The sequence below is a fragment of the Corvus cornix genome, chromosome 1A, assembly GCF_000738735.6.
Source record: "Corvus cornix cornix isolate S_Up_H32 chromosome 1A, ASM73873v5, whole genome shotgun sequence".
Lineage (NCBI taxonomy): Eukaryota > Metazoa > Chordata > Aves > Passeriformes > Corvidae > Corvus > Corvus cornix.
Window position 1 is genome coordinate 51,411,123 of NC_047057.1, and position 23,580 is coordinate 51,434,702.

At 44.0% G+C, this 23,580-nt stretch overlaps 1 protein-coding gene across 6 annotated transcripts in view; it reads left to right on the forward strand.

The window, feature by feature from the left end:
- Positions 1 to 23,580, forward strand: part of RBFOX2 (RNA binding fox-1 homolog 2) — a 172,120-nt gene that overhangs the window by 54,036 nt on the left and 94,504 nt on the right. The window contains exon 1 of one of the 6 annotated variants that reach the window (XM_019292518.3): positions 7,620 to 7,686. The exons of the other annotated variants lie outside the window; for them this stretch is intronic. The gene's annotated coding sequence lies outside the window, so the exon portion shown is untranslated. Of the gene's footprint in view, positions 1 to 7,619; positions 7,687 to 23,580 lie in introns of those variants that run through there. 6 annotated transcript variants of the gene reach the window in all.

A 23,580-nucleotide genomic window follows, 5' to 3' on the forward strand; every position in this document is an offset into this window, starting at 1 on the left:
TTGAAACTTCTATACCAGCAGTATATTTGGGTTGAGTTTATGCACATAACTGAGTAGTCACAATAATTCTTACATGTAATTAAGGCTTTTGATACTGGTACAGAAACAGGTAGATTTTTTTTTTTTCATTTTTTCCAGTGTCTGTTATTTTTCCAAATACCTTTATACAATATTAAATAGGTGGTTACCTGCTCCCTTTTTTCTCTTTCCCCTTTTGTTACTTGGTAAGACCTTCCTTACCTCTTTAACAAGCATTAAAGTCTTTGCAGACTGCTTTCTTCCCCTTTCACTTTGATTTACACAACAGTCTCCCATCAGAGGAGGGGGACCAATGTTTCACTCGGCTACAGCTCTCTGAACATTTTTCTCATAGCTTGGTATATATTAATTTTAAAATCTTTTCCTTTCTACTTTTAATCCTTTTTGAGACATGAAAGATCCCCAAGAGATAATGTGTATTTCCACACACAGCAGCCTTTACAAGCTCCCTGACACGTATGCTGTAAACCACTGCTGTTAGGATTATGGTAAAGCATTTGCAGGGGATCCTAGCTAGAAGAATCCCCTGGCAGAAGCCTGTCTTAGTCATGTCTGGTTTTGTCTTTCTGGAATAAGATGCACTGACATACTTGTTGTCCTCTTGCTCCTTAGGAAATATTTTGTGTTTTTTTAGAAGATGATTTCCTGAAAGAAATGTCTTGTATGGATACTTTTTACATACAGCTAGTGTAATTGAAAAATCTGAAAAAAAGTATAAAGAAGACCTAATAATTCATCTAGTTGTTCCTCCCACCCCCCGATTGTATCATCCAAGCCAAACCTTTTTCTTGCTTGTAATCTGAGGCTAAAATGGCACTGCTGCCAGTTCTGCAACTATGGATAGTCTTGGGCATGCACTTCATGTTCTTAGTGTTGGTTTGATCCTCTGGGCAGCAGCAGCTCTCTTGAAACAGGGCGGTGGTGCCTCTAGAGTCATCCCACAGCCTCATTTCCTGACCCGTCGGGTACTCCTCTCACTGCTTGAGAATACTGGGTGTTGAGAAACCTGCTCTTGCAGTTCATCAAACAGGGCTCCTGCTCCAGGACAAAGGTATTACATCACCAGAAGTCTGCTGCTCTCAGTAATCTTCCCGTATGCCTTCTGCAGAGAGGTGGTGGCCTTGTAGCAACAGTGGCAAATAAATTTTGAGGCAGTATTTGGATGATTCACAGAGGGTTCATGGGTCTTGTTTTGATTTGGAGGTTGAATGCACAATGTGGAGTTGCTGGGATGATTTGTAACAAGTCTCAGTTGTTGAAATTAAGGAATAGGCTTATTCTGAAAGTTTTATTCTCTTTCTCTGAAGGTGGCCTAAAGGATGAGAGCTTGGGGAAGAAGGGGAAGAATTTTTTTTCCTTTTTTTCTCTTTTCCCCTTTTTTTAATTAGGGAAGTTTTTAGTAACTCTTCAGCTTAGTTTCAAGAGTCATCCTTTTCAAGTCTTTTATGGGAATACATATGAAGTAGGATTTATTTGGGTTTGCTCAGCTGGTCTACGTGTCTTCTCACTTTCTTCCCTGCACACAAGGAATCTCAGCTTTCATTTAAATGACCATAGGATCATTTTTGAATTGTGATTCTGGATCAGAAGAAAACCTTGAAAATGCCATCAAGGTTATCGGGTGCAGAAATGTCTGCTTCAGTCTTCAGGCTGGCTGAACTAGTCGCTGCTGCTGGTGTGACCCAGCTGCAGAGGTGTTAACAGAAGGGTCTAATCGTGATGCAAATGTCAGCATTGCTGCTGTTTCGCTCCTCTCAGAGCCTTTGAGAACAGGTTTATGGATCACATGCTTCACTCTTTGGAGTCTGTGGTGCATAGGCTTTGGTACAGTAAGTGATTTTTAGGAACATTGCTTTTCACCCTCTAAACCTGACCCATTGTGTGAAAAGGTGAGAGCAGATGGGAGACCTGAGCAATGCCATAATGGAGCAACCCTGTGCAATCCCAGTTTTCTGGAGGAGCTCTTGCTCCTTTCCCTGAGCAGCAGGGTTTTCTGGGCTGGAAAGTTGAGTGTCGTCTTGCTTGTCTTTAACTAGCAGATCCCTATGACTGCTGTATCCTGGTAATGACAATAAGCCTTTTCTCCAGGTTTCTATGTGGGACTGCAGTGACAGTCATGTATTTATTTCCTTAGAGCCCATCAGCACCCCATATGTTCAGGCCTGTTCCTGGGACAAGCGTGCCCTGGGGTCTGTCTGTGGCTCGCTGAAGGCGAGGGGAGCCTGGGGGGCGCGGAGCACATCTGGGGTGTCTGGGCTGGCTGTGACAGGAGGCCCATCCATTTGTCACCCCATGTAGACAGGGCTTGACTCGTGTGGAGCCTGACGCTTGCTTTGCTCCAAGCCTGCTGGATTGCATTTAAGTAATCTCTAAGTAGAGGAAGCAGAGGTGATATGTGGAATAGCACCATTTCTATATCTTTAGCTGAGATAAAAATATTTCTTCAAAACTCATTTCCAAGGAGACCAGTGCCTCAATGAAAACACTTTTTTTTTTTTTCCAAATTTCTTTTTTTCCCCCCCCGTTTGAGACGAAGCCATATTTAACTTAGCATTTGGAGGCCGGCAAGGGAAGTCAATTCTTCATTTTGAGGTGGGAAGGGAAGGGGGCGAGAAACCCGTTTTCCTAGTTTGGAAGAGCCGTTGAACTGATTAATGAGATGCGAGGTGACACTCATCCTGTGGCATCGGGCACGGGGGATGGGACGAGGATTTGCTCGTGCGGGGAAGGGCTTGCTGGTGCTTGTCGAGGTAACTGGGGCGAGTGTCTTTTGCTCAGCGCGCCTTTCCCGGGGCTGCCGCCCCACCGGCAGAGCTTTGCAATCCTGAAATTGGAGCAGGCTGGGAGCGCAAGGCGCGGAGGGCACTTGCCCCAGTCAGACTTGGGGGGAAGCTGCCTCCAGGCAAGTGGGAACCCGATACACTCTGAGGAACCGGAGCCAGCTGCTGCTTTCCCTTTAGCAGTATGCAAGTCTGTAAAATACTCATGTGGAGCCACCTGCGAAAGCAGATTAACCCCTTTATCTGTGTCGCTTCTTTTCCCCAGCTCACGCCGACAGTGGTTGTTTCTCCTGAGGGAGCTCCAGCGCTGGCACACACGGATTTTCTCCTTAGCTTCAGGATTCCCGTAGTTATGCTCCTTGATGCCTGTCAGTGGTTAATGATTAAATACAGCTACTTAATTGTGACCGAATTTGGGGTGTTGACTAATGGGGTAGATGAAGACGTGCAGAACCTGCCTATGGCGCCTGCATCTATGGATGGTTCCTGGAGGAGCAATTAGTTGGGTAGGGGGGAGTGGGTCCTCACCCCCAGTGACCTTGGAGGACGAGGCTGTGCTCTGCTTCATTCACGGCTACAGTTCCCTTTTCTAAAGTAAGCGCTCTCCGGCACTGGGAGCCAGGCTGCATTTATTACTAACCCCACCCATCCCTGCCTCTTGCAAGAATCTTGTGAGGCCGAGATTGTGTTTTTAGAAGCAGAATGACAGAGAGAAATTCCCTGGAGGCGAATGCAGAGTGTGTGCTGTGCACGCCAGTACAGACACACGGGGCTGGGAACTCCCAGGGAGAGATTAAGTGCGAGAGAAGAGCACAGAGCAGCCAGAGCTGGAGGAGGGGGGTGGAGGAGGCGAGACGCTTTCTAAGCCTCAAACTGAGCCGTTCGGATGTTTTTTCTTTAAGAAAAAAAAAACCAAAAAACACCCTCGACCAACCTCGGTCTCGACAGTCTTACCGAAGTGCCTCTTGTGTTGCCGGATCATCTCACTGCTGGGTTTGAAGGACCCAGGCTAACATGATGTACCTCTGGGTGAGTAGGAAGCGTGTGTGAGGGCTTGCACACTTTGCACATATAAGGAATGGAAAGCTGAAGGACTCTGCACTAACGTGAGCGGCCTTCACTGTTGGGCTTAGTTCTCTGCAGCCTCTACTCACAGTGGTCTAGTCTTCCCTTGTAAAAAATAATAATATTTCGAGCAAGTACTATTAACTGGGTATCAAGCAGGCTTTTCCTGTGGTTGTAAGTTCCTCTGGAGAGAACAGTTTTGGGCAGGTGCCTTGAAGACAAAATTTTTTGGTATAATGCTGCTCACTGCCTGCCAGCTAAGAGACCTGCGTGTGCATATATATATATATATATATATATATATATATATAATTTTTAATGCATAAGGCTGTTCCCATGTGCCTCTGCTTTATGGGATTTTTGGTGTTACTGAGAGACATCCCAGGTTGTGAAGGAGTGCTGCTGAAAGGGATTTTTAAGTCTCTGAAGGCTAGGAGAGAAGCAGGAGGGGGCTAGATAGTTTTGCAGTTTGGGACTTCGAGGATGAGGGGAGAAACTGTTTCGAGAAAAGCTGGATGCGAGGTTGTTTTTCCAGAAGTGGCACAGTTACTCGAGTTTCTGGTGGAGTATGGAAAATAATGTCAGGAAAAACATGTGTAAAGTGTTATATAGATCCAGCAAGCAAAGTAATAGCTTATACAAAGGCATATATATTTTCAGCCTTTTAGCAAGGACTGGAATTTCCTTTGGAGCAGTCAGCTCTTAGACTGCTCAGTCATAAACGTGTAGTTTTGTCTGCTCCTCGGCACCCTTGAGATCAGCAGTTTGCCCTTGGGTTTCCTTACCTAGATATGTGATGGGAAGAATAGTTGGGTCCCAAGTTTTTCTTTTGGTTTGTTTTTTTAAAAAAAAAAAAAACCAACAAAACCTTGTTGGTAACTCAGAACTTGGGGGCTTTCTGCCTCTGGCTGCTTTGAGTCCAGCTCCCCATCACTCCCAGGAACAAACACTGGTTTATTTTAGCAACAAAGCAAGCCTTGGAACCCAGGCAGAAGGATTTGACTTCCCTCCTTTGCACATACACACACTATCTTTGTTACAGGGTAACTTGATTCTGCACAGGGGTATGCACACTTGCCTGGTTTCGTCCAGCAGGCCCTGATGGCAGGCACGTCCACCTTCCCCGCTTAGCCCCTTGCCACAGCCTGGTGTGTGGGACCCCCACTTGGGCTGCTGGTTTTTAGGGAGAAAGACTGGGCAGGCCCCATGGCTCAGCTAAGATTTGTGCTTGGTTTGGTGGGTGGGGTGAGAGGAGAAGTAATTCAGCCATGCTGCTGCTGATCTTAGATAAGGAATAAACAATGGAGATGTTCCTTACTCTGCTGAAATGGGGAGGATGAGTGTGGGAACAGAGGAGAGCTGCCCTGCTGTCTCACCTCCTGTGCTGAGGGGTGTGTGAGCACTCTAGTATAAAATAGAGGTGTTAGCCGGCCTAAAGATCAGCTTTGGCCCAAAAGGTGAAGCACTGACCTGGATTCTTAACAGAGGGCTGTGTTTTGGGATGCTTGCCAGTGGATGAACCCCATGGGCTGCTGCTTCTGCCTGCACCCTAAACTTCAGGCAGCATTACTGCTGTGTTTGCACTGCAGTTTAACTTCAGAGAAGTGGGGAAAATAAATTATTAAATGCTTGAATAGCTGAAGGAGTTTTAAAGACATCATCCGGGCACTGTGCCATGATAATTAAAAAAAATTAGTGAATTTTTGCTATCTGGTTATGATCTTTCTCAGTACAGGTTACACTGTTACTTTCGGGGAATCTTCTCGTACTTGGACCTTTCAGGGACCTTTTTCTCTGTGCCCATTTGTGTTTCTGCTTTAAGCTCTTTTTATCCTGACAGGCTACATAACCTTTAGCGGTGAGAACAAGAAACCTCGACTGACAGATCTGGTTTGGTGTGGGGTTTGTTGTGCCTCAGCTGTGCCAGTTTCTTGCTTCCCTGCTCACAGGTTCTCCCCTGCCTCTCATTCTCTTCTTGTTGCCTGTGCTATCTTTTTTTTCTGTTCTGTGCCTCTTGTCCTTGGAATGTCAGGACTTCAGTAGCTGCATGGAGATTTGTACTGAGTCATTTCTTAATTCAATGCATGAAGCTACATTAATGCAATGTTAAATTTGAGGTTTTAAATATGCAAGTCCTGAAATCCAGAATTAAGATTCTCACAGCAACCATGATGTTTCTCCCCCAGCCCCCCACCCCCCAGGGGTGCATGTTACAGAATTATCTTCTTTGAAGAGATTGTGCAGTATTGAGTGCTGTCAGGTTTGACAAATAGTAGAATAAAAAGGAGAACGCACCTTCCTCTGCAGCTGTGGTGTGGCGTGGATACTGAACCCAGATGTACAGGCTACCTGCAACATCACAGTCCCTGATTATAGTGCTGGAATGAAGTGGTGGTGTAGCCTTGGTTCAGTCTGACATTCCTGCTTGCTGAACTGTATTCCCTGGGGGGGAACTTGTTGCAGGATACTCTTAAATATTTGAGAGCCTTGTAGACTGCAGGAGATTGTGGGCTGTGGAGAGCTGGAGAGTAGGAAACTTAAAATATCTGTTGTGATGACCTAATGCTTGGCATTGTGAGCGAAGTGAAGGCGGCAGACTATCTGTGCCATTAAATATCAAGAGAAACTATTTATCTTAACACTTTTATTGTGTAGGATGCAGTTGTATAAAGTCTTTCTGAGGCAGAGATGGTATGATAGTCTCTCTGATGTTGCAGACCATTTGAGTGCATTGTCAGTGTGGAAACTCAAGGTGGGTATTTGCCTTATGGATAGGAGGTGCATACAGGCGTTCTGTTTTTGCAGCCAAGGGTTTTGTTTGTGGGGGACCATCTAACTCTAGTTTTGTTTCTTCTCACACTCATCCCCATTTGTGTGCAGCTGTCTGGGCTCTTGAATTGCTCAAGAGAGCTCCTAGTCATCGGTTCTCTAACTGGGACATGGGTAATTTGGGCTACGAAGGAAAGAGGGTCTTTGTGCTGAGGGAGATCAGGAATGACAACAGGGGAGCAGGTGTTGTGCTGGTGACAGCCAGGAGCAGAGTGGTTTGAAGGTGGGAAAAGCATTCAACCCTTTACTGGATAAGAAAGACCGAGTTTTTTCATTTATGAGCAGATGAATCTTTGTGTACTGTGAGTCATGAGATACAATCTAGAGTCATTTCATTCCAAGTATTTTCTAAAGAGCATGATGTGTTCTGAGAGTTGCATGTATGAATGTTGCCTTGTTGGAGGTCTGTTGTAACAAGAAAGGTTGAAAGGAAGGGGCAGCAGCCCTACAAAGCAATTTATCAATTATCCTTCTCCCGTGCTCAAAGACAGCTGAAACTATCAAAGGCAGGAGGGAGCAAGGTAAGGGAGGTCCATGCTGTTGCTAGGCTTCTGGTAGGAAAGCACTGGATTCATTGCTCTGTTTATAGTGGGTATGGATAATTTCCTCATTTCTCGCAGCCATGTATAGAGTACATGCTGAGTGTTTGTCAGAGGGCTGGCTGCCTATTGCAACTAGAAATGATTTCTTTCTCTAGAGCCCCCTGAAAGTGAAGATCTTACCTAGACCCACTAATTACCATACAGCAAGAATAGTGCTAGTAAGCTTGCCAAGCTCATTTTGAATTTTTTCATTGGTTTTCTTCCTGACCTGTCTTTTACTTGCCTTTTTGTCACTTAAAAGTCTCTCTTTGCATTCACTGGAATAATTTTTCCCTCTAGGCTCCGAGCTCATCAGCTTTACCACCAAGGGATTGGAAAGCCAACTCTGCTGCCAAACTTGAGTCTTAGCAACGAGCTCTTCCTCACGCCAGGTCTCTCTATTATTTGTTTGGTCTTTTTTCATGAGAGGTAGCTACTGCCAGTGAAAAGTATGGACATTATGGCATGGTTTTCACAGCATGAGTTTGATAGCAGCAAAACAAGTCGCTCTCCAGGGAAAACTGCCACCCTGCTCTGCCTGGGGCAGCTCTTGCTGGGGAAGTCTGGCTGTGCCTCTAGGTCTTTGGCTGGAACCTGTTTGGTAGGCATGGCAAATGCACACGTCAGCCATCACTCGAAGCTCTGACGGGAGGGAGAGCGCAGGTGCTGCATGTGAAAGGTGCGCGCGTGGCGTGGTCAGTGCTGAGAGAGGCGGAGATGGGGTTGCCTCTGGGAAACTGTGCGGATGTAGAAAGGTTTTCCTGAGTGAATGTTAGAGGTCAGGTCTGGGTGAATTTCTTTGAGTATGTTAAAAGACATTTTGTGTTAATACAAACACTGATTTTTGGATTCTTGCTCTGGAGCAGAAAAGCCCTAGAAAATCATAAAATGGAGCTCATGCGAAAATCCTCGAGCTAGTAGCCTGTAAGCTGATTCCCCAGCCTGCAAGTCCCTGTGGTGCCATACTGTGGCATGCATACATAGCAGCTTGAATCCAGAAGTAATATAGTTATGTTTGTCCAGCACTGCAGCTGAGATAATGAGTTCTGCTGCTCGATAAGGTTTATTAGCTTTGGTGCAGCACCTCATGAACATGGTTATACTGCTTCCACACTCGAGCTGCTCTGTGTACAGCTGGGTTGGGGATGTCTGCATTGCGTTCCTCTGGGGCTTTGTGTGACAAAGCAACTTGCATCTATTTGCATCTAGGGTTTTATACAGGCTTTGGAGATGTGGGAAACAGAGAAAGCAGAGTGTATTAAAGAGATTATATAATGTGACTGCCTGTGTTATTAGAGGACTAGAGTTGATAATCCAGGTGATCTTTCCCAATTCTGTGTTTCTGCAAGCCTGTAATCGTGGAAGATGCCAAGGTCACTGCTGAGACAAGAATGCCCAGTGCAGTTCAAAAAGAGAAGCTATTTCAAATCAAGGTATTGGCTTCAGAAGATGAAGATTCAGGATCAGGATGATCTGTTCTGTAGGCTACAGTGATTTTTTAATCTGGTTTTATGTAAATCAGGTGTACAGCACATTGCCATCATGTTCAGGAATTCCCTTCTCTGATGAGTCTAAACAAAAGAATTAGGGGGTTGTAGGCTTGCTCAGTTGGTGAATTTCTCCAGCGGCTCTTCTGCCTGACTGCTGTATTCCCACCTGTCCAAACAGCGATGAGCACGGGGGACTCTTTGCTGTAAGCCTGTCCAAGTCTTGGAAGACTGACAGGGGCTGGGTCCTGTTTAAGTCAGTTTTTCACAAAACAGCCTGTTTATCTTGGAAGGAAGAGAATAAACCGTAAGAGAATAAGGAGAGAATAAACCTCAGCCTTCATGATTTCCAGCTGAAAGCTTGAGGAAGAGTGCAGATAATAGCAATTTGAGGCTGAACATCTGTGTTTCCTGCACTTGCCATGGTGCTTATTTGCTAATCTTCATTCCATTAGTGACAGAACTTTACTGTTTTCACAGAATCACAGCATTCTTAGGTTTGGAAAGGACCTCTGGAGATCATCTAGTCCTATCCCCCTGCCAAGGCAGGATCACTTAAAGTAGGTGACATAGGAACATGTCCAGGTGATTTTGATGTCTCCAGAGAGGAAGACTCCATGACCTCCCTGGGCAGCCTGTTCCAGTGTTCTGCCACTCTCAGTGTAAAGAAGTTCTTGTTCCTCCTGAGGTGGAACTTCTTGAGTTTTGGTTTATGGCCATTGCTCCTCATCCCGCCACTGGGCTCCACCAAAAAGAGCCTGGCAACAACCTCTTGGCACCCGCCTTTGAGATATTTAAATGCATTAATGAGATCCTCTCTCAGTTGTCTCTTCTCCAGACTAAACAGGCACAGTTCCTGCAGTCTCTCCTCATATGAGATGGTCCAGACCCCAAATTATCTTTGTAGCCTCTGCTGAACCCTCTGTGGTACCTCCTTGTCTTTCTTGAAATGTGGAGCCCAGAACTGGACACAGCACTCCAGGTGTGGCCTCACTAGGGCCAAGTAGGAGGGGGAGGATCAGCTCCCTTGACCTGCTGGCCACAGTTTTTCTGATGCACCTCAGGATACCACTGGCCATCCTGGCCGCAAGGGTACACTGCTGGCTCATGGTCAAGTTGTCATCCACCAAGAGTCCCAGGCCTTTCCCTGCAGAGCTGCTCTCTAATAAGTCCTATACTGGTACTTGGGGTTATTCCCTTGTCGAGCCTCATTAGGTTTCTCTCCACCCAACTTTCCAGCCTATCAGAGCTGACCTAAGCCCCAAGATAATGGCAATGGTTTAGGAAAGGTCTCTGAGTGGACCTGAATTGGGGTTGCTTTTTTGCCACAGCTCTAAGCAGTCACTAGGGTAGCAACTGTGTATGTGTGCATGCTTAACCAAAAGTATGTTTGGACTTAGCTGGAAAAGATCCCTTCATAGTTCAGCAAGGGCTACTGGGTACAGCAGGAGCTTGAGTGATGTAGAGGAATCAGACAAGATGTTCTCTGTATGGAGTGGTCAGTTTGGGGAAGGAACTGCAGTCTGTATCCGCAGTGCTGCGGCTCTGGATGGTACCCCGTACCCAAGGCAATGGGAGTCACCCTGCAGCCATGCATTGGAGAGGCAAGCTGTGCTGGTGGACCAGCATGGAGAGTTCCACATTGGAAGTGAAAACAGGTTTGCAGAAAATTAAGAAATCCATTGAGGATGTGCTTTGTGCCCTCCAGTGCTAAATTCTTTTGCTAAAAATGTTAAAGATTCCTCAAAGCTGTGAAGAAGCTTAAACAAGTAATTAAGTTTCCTTTGTCTGTCCCTTAAATTTAGGTTTCATTGTTCTCAAAGTCCTGTGTCTCATGACTAATATACTGCCTGCACAATGCGCCGGCTGATTTTTTACCAGATGGTTCTTGGGTCTGTAGCTGAATCCAGGGCGAAGGCAGTTAGTTTTTCTCCTGCCTCAAATGAAAGATGCTGTCCCCCACACAATGCTCTGATTGAATCTTGGACATAAGGCAGTAATGAAGTGAAAATATTTTGACCAGATGACAATTTTTTAAGATATTCTTAGGGATTATTATTCATGATATTTAAGGAGCTGGCATAGGATGATACTAGAACACTCCTCTGTACATTTTTTTATAATTTATAAATCATCTAGTGTTGAAACAAAGTTTAAATGCAGAAAAAATGCTGGAATTCAAATATGTATATGTGGCTAGAAGATAGAAAGTGTGCAGTGTGAACTGCCTGTCGATATTTTTTCACTTTTCATTTCTGTTGTAATGGCCTCCTTTTTCATTCCACCCTCAATCATGATGGTGATGTCTGCTTGCCTCCATGACATGCCTTTTGGATGGAGAACCCTTGTGAGTAAAGACAAAGCATCCCTCAGGAAGGTGCAGCATAAGTGGGGTGCATATCTCCATGAGGACCATCTCAGCAGCACTGCAGAGCAGTTTTGCTCTGAGGTCTGTTGGATCCAGCAGTCGTTCCAGCTATTTCCCCTCCCCAATTTATTACACTGTGATTTTGGCTGCTGCTTGAGTGAGGAGGAGCAGTGAACGGCGATTACTTTTTTTGGACCAACCAGCTGAAAAGGAGAAGCCCATTCAGCATAGGTGAGGCTACTGAATGTGACATCTTTTAAGAAATGGGTGGTATTGGTGTTTTTAAATTTTAGTGTTGGGGAAATTTTTCTTCTGCAGAAGATAATTTCAGCAGAGTGTACACAGTGTATGTATAAGTGCTGTTTTTAAACACCTTTTGGACTGAGAAGTGCTGTAGAAATATGAGATGCTTTAATGTTTTTTCCTTGCACGAGGAATGTTGCTCTTCAATGCAGCTGTTTAGCTGTTGCGAACAGGTGTGCAATAAACACCCCTTCCCTTTTCAACCAAGTGTGGTGGTGATGGATACCCTCTCATTTAAACATGCATGTTTTTCTCTCCTACAAGAATTAAAAACTTTAAAAATAGCTTACATATCTAGAAAGAATATCTAGCCTTGTCCTGTTTCCCTCTTCCCCTCCCCCTTGCTACCAACTCAAATTACCGACAAGCTTTGGAAATTTCAGGGCAGGGGAACAGAGGTGCAGCTGGCCTGCATGTGTTGCACCAGCTGTAATGCAAATGATACATGCTGAAAGAGGCTTTTCTCACTTTTGTAATTCTTGGATATTGTTGTGCAATGGGGACATGCGACAATTTGTCTTAAATGTGTTTGCTGATATGTTCCGTGGAGTATACTGCATCCTTTGTTCCTTGCCGGCAAGAGACAATATCAAAATCCAATTGCCCGTTGGCAGCATGTCTGATTGCAGCTGGGACTGTCCTCCTGCCTTCCCCATCTATCAGGCCTGGGGTGATCCCATCACACTTGATACCAGTTAATTTAAGGCTGGCCAGAACAGAGACTTTGGTAAATCCTCAGCTTTCGTGGCTTTTTGGACAATTTGTAATAAACCACAATTTTTTTGTTCTTTGTTTCTGAAAGTGGCATTACCTATTGCTCTTCTGCCTGAGAGGGCCAAAGGCGAAGTGCTTGGCTGCCTGTGCCCCAGTTGTTTGTGGGTACCAGTCAACTTTTCTGCTGCTTATCTGAAGCAGTAAAAGTACGGGCGCTGGAGGTTCAGTTGTGTAAAAACAAAAGCTGATGTTGGTTTAATCCCATTACATTGCGTTGATCTCTCAACCACTGGACTCTTAGTAGGATTCCAGCTTTAATCCTGTAAGGATCAATCTGGCCCGTTGCTTTTCTGTCCTGATCCTAAATCCCCCTTTAATCTTGTTAATTATACCAGGCCTTTTTTGGTTTCATTTTTTTCCCTCGTGGTCCAGCAAAACCACATTAAATCTTTGTGTTGCTGTCTCTGACCTGGTGTTTTTACCCTTTGTTCATCCTGTTGAGGAACAGGGTTCTCCTGAAGGCTGGTTTCATCATTCATGGCAGTGCATTTGATGGTCTGGTGTCTGCTCCTTCAGACTCCTCTGGAGTCAGCTAGTTATGCTGTTGTGCTGAATCCCTCCTGGTTCTGTCAGGATTTTTCTTTTTTTTTCATCTGTTGTTTGATACTGTGCTGTCTGAAGGGGGTGGGGAATCATGGAACATGACAGCCACTTTGAAATTGCTTTCTTATTTTAAAGAAAAAGGGGTTTTGGAGCAGAATCCCATCACTGGAGGAGAAGACAATGTCAGGGAACATGGAGCACTGCTCAGGTGGTGAGGCACATGCTCTGAGAAGACTGGAACCTGTTTCAGGGCCTAGGTAGTTCCCAAAGATATATTCTGAAGGTCACAGAGAAATTCAGCTGCTTAAATCAACCTTTTTATGTTTATGTGTGTTCAGGTGGCTTGAAGAGAGGAATAATGCACATTCAGACTTGAGGCTCTTTATCTTCACATTGCGCTGTCTGCAGGCCTCCAAACCCAGTGCTGCCTTTTCTGTGTAATGCACAAGGCCAATTTCTCACTGTGACAATCTGCTCCTGGCACTTGCAATAGAAACTAGCAGTGCTTAATGTATTCATCTCTGGTATTTCCTATAGTGTAAAGAAGAAAACCAACCCAAAATTGCACCTACATTTGCTGTAACTCAATCAAGAGCTGACAGATCATTTCTGGAACATGTCTGTGCTGGGATCTTGACTGCTCTGCCAAATTTTATGCCTTTATCTTGCAGTGCTGCTCCTTTTCTCTCCCCTGTCCATGCAGCTCTGCCTCACCCAGCAGAGGCTTCTACTTTTCCAGCCTTTCAGCCAAACCCTGATTTCCTATCACCTTGCCAAAGCACCATGGGGCTGATACCTCTCCTTGCCAGAATGCAGGCTATAGGTATGGGTCTGCCATAGAAGTAGCCAAGGCGATTCCCTTTTAAACCAGATGGAGGGGAAACCAGGTTTGAATCACAGAGGATGAGCTCTATGGATGCGTTTATTCCAATTAAAGCAGCTCTTGTGCTTAGTTTTTGGAAAACACTTAGAGCCATGACAAGGAAAAGCAATTGCTTTTAAGGAAATGTGGGCATTTTTCCAGCAGTTCTAGGGTTAAGGAAATTGTAGAGGGGTGACATGGTGACAGTGTTCCCTATTTTTGTGTGTTGCCAGTAGCGAGAAGAGGGAAACTTTGATTTCTAATCCGCTTTGGAGGAGGCTCCGTATCAGGGCTGCACAGAAACATCCAGTCAAGCAGCTCCTTTATCATAAAGGGGATTTTAATTAAAACTGTTCTCGCATCATGAGCAAAATGAGCGTCAGTGCCAGCCAGCCCTGTACTGGGCATTTATCTCCTTCAAACCACATTACCAGTAATTGCTGCATTAAATCAAAGTCGAGGGAGATTACAGGTCTGAATTGGGCAGGCGGCCGGTGCCAGCCTGGGGAGCTCCATGCTGCCGAGCCGCTGATACGGGAACCCCCTCCGCCCCCCAGCTGGGGGTGAAGAGTCGGAGGGCTGCTGGATCCCAGGAAGCCCTTCTCATTACAGGGCACGAATTTTTGTCATAACCTAGGAGGAGTGGCAGGCTGTGTGCTTGGAGCATTTTAAGCTGCTGGTGTTTTTCTATTAACTTCCTTTTAAAACAAACAAACGCAATAACAAAACAAACCCTGTGGCACTGCCATCCCACTTCTGTCTCCTGTTTGGATCCACCACAGATGTTTCCTTTTGTTCATCTTCTACTGCTTATTCCAGCCCTGAAACTTAAGAATAAATCACCTCATGTCTTGATACATCCCTTTTTCTCTACCCTCCTTGCCACAGCTCTGCTATGGAGCTGCTAACTTGGTTCCTCTCTGTCCTGATACGGGAGAGCTTCTCCCCTTCTTCACCTCTCCCCCTGCTGAGGAATTGTATCTGCCTTGACCTGTGGTTCCTTTGCCAACTATGGCTCATTAGTTCGTTTAATTATTTTCCTAGGTTTTTAAGCATTCTGTTGTCTCTAGGTCTAGAGCAGCTGTTTCCCTTCTTGTCCCTATACTTTAACCTTGGTGACTCTGAAAAACTCAGATCATCCTAGCATTGCTCTTGGTTCCACTCTCCAAACCTCTGTCAGGGCAAGGCTGAGGAATGGCCATGCCCACATGAAGTCTCAGGCATGTGGGCTGGCTGAGGTAATTAGATCTATGTGGGCAATCATTGAATTACCAAAATGTGACAGCTGGACTTTTCAGTGGCTGTTACTACCTCTGTCCCATAATTGTAAGGAGGGTAAGCCAGGAAGAGAATGCATGAAGAAAAGCATGGGGTTTTTTCCTTCTAAAGAGTGGCTGTCATTTTCTTTGTTTTTGTCTTGATGGCAGTTCCATATTTTCCTGTTCTATTGCAGACAATCTTGGGGCAGTTGGGTGGCAGTGATGGTTTTTCTTCATTTTGCCCAGAGGTGTTGGCAGTCTGCCATTCTGAAATTTGCTTCCTGCAGTGTTTGCACATCTACTACGTTCCTCTGCTGCAGAATAGGACCTCATTCTCAGCACTGTACTGAGAACCTGGTGATGTATGTGAAAGATGATGCTGCAGCTGGATCTGCCTGCTAAAACAGGTTGCATGCTGTTGAGCTGTATTAGGTTTTTAAGATTCACACAAGTTTTTCAGAAGCTGTCTAGTTCAGAGCAGTTGCAGGAGTGTGCCTGCTGTGCCCCTTCAGAGCTTGAAGTTGCAGCTTTCGCTTCATTACAATGTGAGCTTGAGATGCAGCTTAAGTATTGCCCTACTTTAACTGTGGCCTACGCATGAATCTCTAGCCTGAGATAAGTGGTTCTTTTAAATTCATGCTAAGAGACCTGTAAAGCTGCAAAGACTGAAGTTTGAGTGCTGCTGATATCCCAGCTGATAATGCAGAGGAGTTGCAGTTAATTTTTGCCTTAGTAGTCCTGTTACCATGAAGTGAGAGTAGTCCCACTGCAGAGTAACTGGAGAGTTGGCCAGAGAACATGAGCCAAGTCTTTGGTGGCGATTTCTTGATAGTGAGAGAAAGCAGAGATACGGGTTTTTGTGGGAGCCAGGAAACCATTTTTATGGCATCATGGTTTTGGGACAGAGAATGCAGATAGTGTGGCAAATTAGGGTGAATGTACATGAGTGAATCTTTTTTATAGAGGTCACAGAAAGCTGATGAAAGAGCAGGTATCTTGATTGTGCAGACAGTGGAACCAGAGAAAGCCCTCAGTGGTTGTTGTCCAGGGATTTCTGCTGCTGTGGCTTGTTTTAGAACTTGCTGGGAGCTGAAGCTAGCCTGCAGGAAAGGACTTTGGACTGAGCCATGTCAGCCTTTATTCTGTTCTTCTGGGTCTTGGGGAGAAGAGTGGGTGGCAGTTATCTTATGTGCCCATGGCAGACCTCTGTGCCTGTGTCCTGGGACTCTCTGTGAGAATAAAGAGATTTCCAGAAGTTTTCTCTCTCCTGCTTTCAGAAATAGATTGGGATTTTTGAAACCTATCAAAAAAAAAAATCTAGGTGTTTGCTGTCTTCTACTTTTTTTGTTTTAGTCTGAGGCAGAAAGCAATATGAAGACTACTCCTTGCCTCTGAGCTGGCATACTCTTAAGATACCTCTTTCTGTTCTCCACCGCAGCCTTATGCTTCTCCACTGAAACCACTGGAGAAGGGACACAGCAGTAACTAGCACCTCTGCCTCAAGACAAAGTAGTCCCTGCGGTCCCCCCTACATTAAAGCATGACTTGCTGCTGTCACCATTCATTTAGCCTGTCTTGGCTCTCCTCTTTCCGGGTAAACGGCATCATTTTTGCCAAACCTCAGCTTTGCATGCTATTTCTGGATCCTTTCTGTGCACTCAGCAAATGCACCAAACTCTTCACTGCAGCACTTCTGTTTTTTTTCTCTTGAATCTCTTTAGAGCTGCCTGAGTTTGGGATTTCTAAATTTTTTTTTTTTTTAATGGGAATGGGTGAAAAAACGGGATTCATCATCTAAAGCTGAGCAGGTGGGCAAGATTTTGAACTGAGGCCTGCAGAAATTAATGGACAGATGTAATTCTATAATGAAATTACCTTTGCAGATTTATGCTTTAAGTGTCATATTTTGTATATTGCTGTCCTGGAACTGTTTCCAGATGAATTCCTGAGATTTATTTGGTGACCTGCTGTTGCAGCACCTAAGGGTCCTGCCTGTGTGATGTTCTCCAATTCCTCAGTTCCTGCCAGCAATACAGTCTCAAACCCAGCCATCACACATAGACAGTGCTGCCTGTTTCTTTCTTTCTTACTTTCATTCAATTAAGAGTTTTGTTTAATATTTTTGATGTGTTTTGCCTCTTGCTTACACAGTTTCAGGGTGTGGGCAGCTGCTCTGCTGTTCTGATTGCACCAAGTTGGGCAGGGAGTGCTTTTGCTCCTGTGTCAGAGCAGCAGAATGCTGTCCCTGAAAACCTTTCCCCCAAATCCTGCTTTTGTTTGTGTAGCCGGGAAGCCATACTACTCTAAGGTAGGGATAAATTTAAGTTCATACCAGCATAATTTATTGTGTGGCCACTCGTTAACTTGGAACAAGTACCTTATTCTATTTTAGTTTGTCACGTGGAGGTAATTTGATAAGCTGGGAGGCGAGGTGGGGAGGAAAGTCCTTACCAAAACCGTATCTGTTAGGAAGCAAGTGCTCAGCTGGATGAGTAAGACGAAGCCACACAGCAACGTTCTGAAATGCTCTGCAATGGTTGATCATGTTCTCCCTTCACCCCAGGGCAAAGGCGGGGTGAAACATGTTGGCTCAAACCGTTGTTGAAAGTGGTTTATCCCGTGAGCCATTTGCTGGGATAGACTGGGAATGCATGTGGCATTTCCAACAGCCCCATGTGGCCGTTTGCTGGTGGGTCTGAGGTAATGGCAGAACTGTACTTACACTACAGGGGAATCGTCAGTGTGGTCCAGCCCTAGTTTGTGATTCATTCAATTAAAAATACTTGGTGAGAGTATGTCTGATACTACCATCTGGTGACTTTTAATAATATTTATTCTTAGGAAGGTGGTTCTTTAATTAAGGAATTAACCTTAATTTTTGTAGGCTTAGCATAGATCTGAGGAAATGCTCAGACTTAAGCTGCTCTGTTTCTAGAAGAGTCAAATCTTTCTTTTTCGGATCTTCCCTTTGTCCCCTTAAGGATCAGCTAATTGAACTGCTGCTGCTTGTTAAGTGAAAAACCAAGTGGGACTGTGAGAGACAGAATGGGCAAAGCTTTTCTCTGCTGAGGTTCTGGAACAGCCTCTGAAATGAAGGAGAACTGCCTTCACTCTATTCTTTTTGCTTCCTCTTTGTCCACTGCCCCCGAAGGAATATAGAAAGGCAGTGTGGCTCTCATGTAATGTCTAAACTACCAAGAGAAAACTCCTTGTCTTCTTTGATGTTAAAATTCTGCATCTGGACACCTTTTTGTTTCTCATGTAACGAGCAAAAAGCATGTTGATGGACATGTAGCATTACCGAGATCAGTGCATATATAAGTGGTCCCAAAAGAAAGCTGTGATACGATCACCTCCATTACCAAGTGTCTTAGCTCAGAAGTATACTTATTTACTTCCTGAAGCAGTGCCAAGTATTTAGAGTTCTCCTTGAAAGGAGGCCCAGACCCAAGACACAGATAATTTTTTTCTAAAAAATCTGTGTATACTGTCTTTTCCCCCTTTTACACTGTGCCTTTTGGTAATAACTAAGGTGATGGAGCCTGTCTGGTTTTAGAAGCTTCTTTTGAATGCATGTTATACTCATGTTCTGGGGTTGTCTCAAGACTGTATAGTTAAAACCTGTTCTGTAATGTATGTAAAGCAATGGATTGGGCTAGAAAGGAAAGTTGAAGTCGTTTCTTCTGTATGCTGCTGGTGTATTGAGACTACTGGCAGGTTTATTTTGCAACTTAATCACTAATATATTCTTGTGAGTTATTGTTCTGTTAAAGCTGCCTTGCTGGGAGCCAGCTCGTTAGCGTTGTGAATAAAACCTCAGTTCTGGGAGCACAGTCTTTTGACAGGGGATTTTTCAAACTTCAGATGAGTGTTCATCACTGCCTTACATTTTTCCTTTGTAATAATTTCAGAGGTAGACTTTGGGCAATCGTAAGTTTTGCCTGAATTAACTTGAGTCCATGTCCGGCAGCTGAAGTTGCGTGGGCAGGATCTGTACTTGCAACTTAAGGAAGACTCTGCCTACAAAAATCTTAACTTTAGGATCGAGAAGTGTTTGTCTGTCTCTTCTTGACAGCCATGACAGTGTAGGCTAGGTATTCGAAGAGCTTGGTTTCTGGTTGAGGAAGATCCAGGCTTGTGATTTCATGAGTCCCCTGTGGTATATAGGTTTCTGGAATTTGCTAATGTTACCATTCTACTGGATGGCTGTAAGAAAGCTCAACAAAACAAAAAAGCCAATTGTCCAGCAGACAGAGGTCTTGCAATGTGCTCCTTTAGCAGACTGACTTCGTATTACTGTTCTGCCTCCTTTTTCCACGTCCTTCCCTAAAGCAGAGTTTGTTGAGGCTTTGAAAATAAGCAGTAGTTAAGAAGTAATGACTTCTAATTCTGACCTCTTCTCCTCTTATGTTGTGTATTTGTAATTGTTTTTCAAAACTGTTCTTGTTTTCCGGTCTAGACGAACCATTGATATTTGTTACGTGTAGATGATGCAGTGAAGACCTAAGGGCAGTAACAGGATGCAGGTATCTTATGTCCACAGTTTAGAGTGTGCATGGTGCCTGCTGTTAAGCCACTTTAGACCGGTTTCAGGACTACAGAGCTTGGTTGGAGAGTGTTTAGAGTGGTAGTGGCACATGCAAACAAACTCTATCACTCTTAAGTAAATTGCCTTGCAAATGGAGAATGTGTTGCAGAAAAAGATGGAAAAGAGACATCTCCAGCACCTGGAGCAGGAAAGACATGATCAGGAGCTATTTCAGAGCTCCGACTTCGTTAAATACCATCTTTAGAATTTTTCTTTGTCCATTTTTTTTTGAAACTGTGAAATTTATCCATGAAAACTGGATGTGTAGTGACTGAAGTTCTGCTGTCTGCCTGAGGTATTTCCTTGGCAGAAGCAGCGAGCATTAAGGGGCAATCTTTGCTACATGTTTTTGCTGCTTTCTTTAGCTTTGGGTTCCTTGGGCCTTTTGCCAGGGGGCTTTTAGTTTCCTTGGATTTAAAGTGTATTTTTGGTAATTTCATTTGTGCTAATGTGTTTTTTGACTATTAATCCAAATGAACATGAGGAATCAGTAGTACTAACTAATCAAACAGGGTTCAGGCAAGTAATGGCTCCTATGGCTTTACCAACCCATTCAAATTCTTTCCTGTGATGTCCCTATTATGCTAATCCAACACACTCCAGTTTGCTGCTACTCCACGTCCCCCAGAACTGCTGGTTTCATTTCTGCTTTAATGCATCTAGTTCCTGATCTGCGACATTTGCCTGCTTAACGTGTTTCACTCACAGAGAAGGCACTGGCTGGGTGCTGAGTTACTCACTCACCTGCATAGCTGATCCACCACCAAATCTTCTTGCTCTTGAGATCAGGACACCTGTGTGAAACTGCCAGGCTTCTGAAATGTGAGAAAAATCCAGTTCCTGCAGTCACCCATGTGTTGTCATGTTTGCTTCTGTGTGCCATTTTGGAATACTGAGCTTTCCTGTGCGTGCTCTACTTATATTTATGTCCTCCCCACTTGAATCTGTAATGATTCCAGGGTCAAAATAACAACTAGACCATAAGTAATTTTTCTGGTCATTGGTGATACTAAATCTGTGAAGAAAAAAAGAAGTTGTGCATTTCATGTTTGAAAAGCATTATATGCATTCCAACCAAACAAGCAGTAAATGTATCCCTGGAGAAGAATGGGGACTTTCCAGTATAAATTCTCACCTGGAGTGGGCAAAAGCCACCTTTGTGCTCAGGTCATGGGACCTGCTTTTGTGCAAAATGAGAATCTCTTGCAGCTCTGTAGATGTAATCTTGGTGCTGTTTGTCTAACACTAGTATGAACTGGCTGAGCTGCTTGATCTATTTAGCTGCTATGGAAATCAGTACATACCCAGCCAGAAAATGCATCCTTGCTTGCTGGCATGTTTCCTACATTTACATCAGTCTTTAAAAAGCAGAGACATATTGTAAGCTGCTCATCAGATCCCTGATGACCCAGTTTAGCAGATGTAGTGATTGGCTAATTGTTAAAGATGCCATTTTTGGTGGGTGAGAGGAAGAGCATCAGCCAGGCTTCTAGCGATGAAGAGTTAGATTCAGCGGAGGTAAGAGCTCTTCAGTGGGAGTAACTAGATAAGGCTTGGATTAATTTGTCTGGAGAACAGAAAATTATGCAAAAGATTTATAAATGTAGTTCATAAAATGAATCTGTTGGTGTAATTCCTTAGTAAAGATCAATGTGGGGTAATGACTGTGTATCATGGAAATATCTCAGATTCTATGCTGTATTGCTGTGTCCCCACAATACCACAGTTTTAGCAATTAAAAAAAAAAAGTATGTGGTAAATGTCTGGAACTGCTGTGGCTGCACTTCAAGCATCATGAGACTATGGCTATATTATGTTCTTATAGCTGTTCTTGTAATTGTGACCTAGCATGCTTGCTATAAACAGTCTGAACAAAGCAGGCAAAGCAAAGCCCAGGGCTATGGTCTTGGCATTTTCCAAAAATGTTCCTCAGTCTCCAGACATCAAAGAGAGCAGTGCATGTGAAACAGAGTACTGAGTTTTGAGAACACAGGATAAAACTTGTGTAATCTCCATGCCTTGCTTAGTACACAGAAAGGGGGAAATTAGGTAAATGCTGCTACAGTGGCATGTAAAACAGTATCTGTAAAAAGAGTGATGGGTAGGTAGGAGCTGGAAAAAACAGAATTAAATGTTATGAAAAGAGTCAGCAGTAACTAGATGGGTGATACTCTTAGTTGAGGGGGTTGGGAACTGTGTGATTGATAAATCCACAAACATCAAGGAGGGCTTTTTTTCAGGCTTCTGGCATTCAAAATGACAAATAGAGGAACGAGGTCTACTGGTGCAGAATATGAAACTGGATATTATAGGGATAATATCAATCTGCAAGAATAGTAATCATGGCTTTAACATGCATTCAAGATTATGTGTGGTTCAGATAGGGTAGATGTAAAAGGTGATAGTCTGTGTTGTATGCAGTAAAGAAGAAAGCAGAGTAATACTGATAATGCAGGATTTGTTTCTGGTCAAATTGCTGTGGGGAAGAATGGTAAAAGAGGTCCCAGGGGAAGTACTGCGAGTCTGCTGTAATCTCTCACAGGACTGGATTCGGATAGAAACTTGAGGGTTGGAAATGATACTATTCCCAGTACCTTTAGAGAGATAAATATTAGTATGAAAAACTTATTTCTCAGATACAGCTTGGAGAACAAATGCTGCTAATAATCATTGGGTCAAAAGATTTTTGTCGTTGTAGCATCATCACCTGTTGTTGACACAGTGAGTGGATTATTGGTGCTATGACTACTACTGGAAAACAAGCTGTTCAGGAGCCTCCATCTCCCCACGTTTGGATGGGGTGATCATGATAGAAGCTTTGATACATGAAGCAATATATTTAATGAAGTCAGTGCAGCCCTGGATGTAGAATGGTGTAGTTTGGTTTTGGTGGGCTTTTTTCGGTTGTTTGTGTGGGACCTTTTTTTTGTTTGGTTTTTAGAAGCACTTTGGATACAAAGTATGGTATGTGCAAAGGGGAGAAATCCTCCAAGAAGAAACTTCAGCCCAACCTTATAAAGGCTTTAGGTGAAAAAAGAAGCAAATTTACAAAAGAGAATTTATCGGCAGATATTGCTGTGCCTTTAAAATCAGTAGGGATGAAATGAGAACTGCCAAAAATCAGGCTGAATTAAACCTTATAAATGTTGCTAAGGAAATGGGTGACAGTTTCTCAAAATACAGTTAGAGAGAAGGGAGGAGGTGGGGCCACTTAGTGTTGAGGATAGGGTAGTTATGAGGATGCTCTTGTGGTCACAGAATTGAATAAATCTTTGTTGTTTTAAGTAGAGTTGATCTTGGGAACAGGGGCAGGATTGGCAAAGGGCATGAACCTACCGTAAGAGCAACCACACTGGACATTTGAAAGATTCTAGTTAGTGCAGGTAGGCTGGGCTGGGAAGCAGGGTTGCCTGGGGAAGGGGGGTGCCTGTTCCTGAGACTGAAAGAACTGGTTCATGCAGTTGCAGATCTGGTACAAGTTTTAATCTATCAAATTAGAGTGCTGTCATATGTTTTGGAGAACAGGAAGTGGAATAGATCTATTGCTGGTAGGGAATGATCTGAGTAAATACAGCCCTGTTGGCCCAACCTCAGCTGCATGCTGACACAGAAAAATTAATTAAAGGCTTGGATACAAATAAAAAATGCGATAAAAGGCAACACAAATCCATTAAAACTGAGTTGTGCCTTATCAGCCTGTCTGCTTTTAAGATAACCAATTTTCTTACCTTGATAATGGGCATTTTACATAGTGGGATGACGTCTCTTACTATAGACAGGTTCTACAGCATCTGATGTGGTGCTACAGAGGAAAGTACTAATGAGACTAGAGAAGATGCAGTTTAGAGCTGCAGTTGTGAAACAGAGCTAATGTTCGGGGTGATGTCTTTAAAAATAAAGATGAGCACAGGCTAGATCAGGTGCAAGAACATGCTTCTAGAGGCTGGGGAATAGCTAGCCTGTCATGTGACAGAAGACTGGAACAGCTGCGTGTTTGGATGGTTAGAGAGGGGATACATGAGGAAGGTTGGTTGTAAGGGAAAGAGAAAATATGGCTAAACCATAGGACAGTACTAGCACAAGAACAAAGGAAAGACAGAAA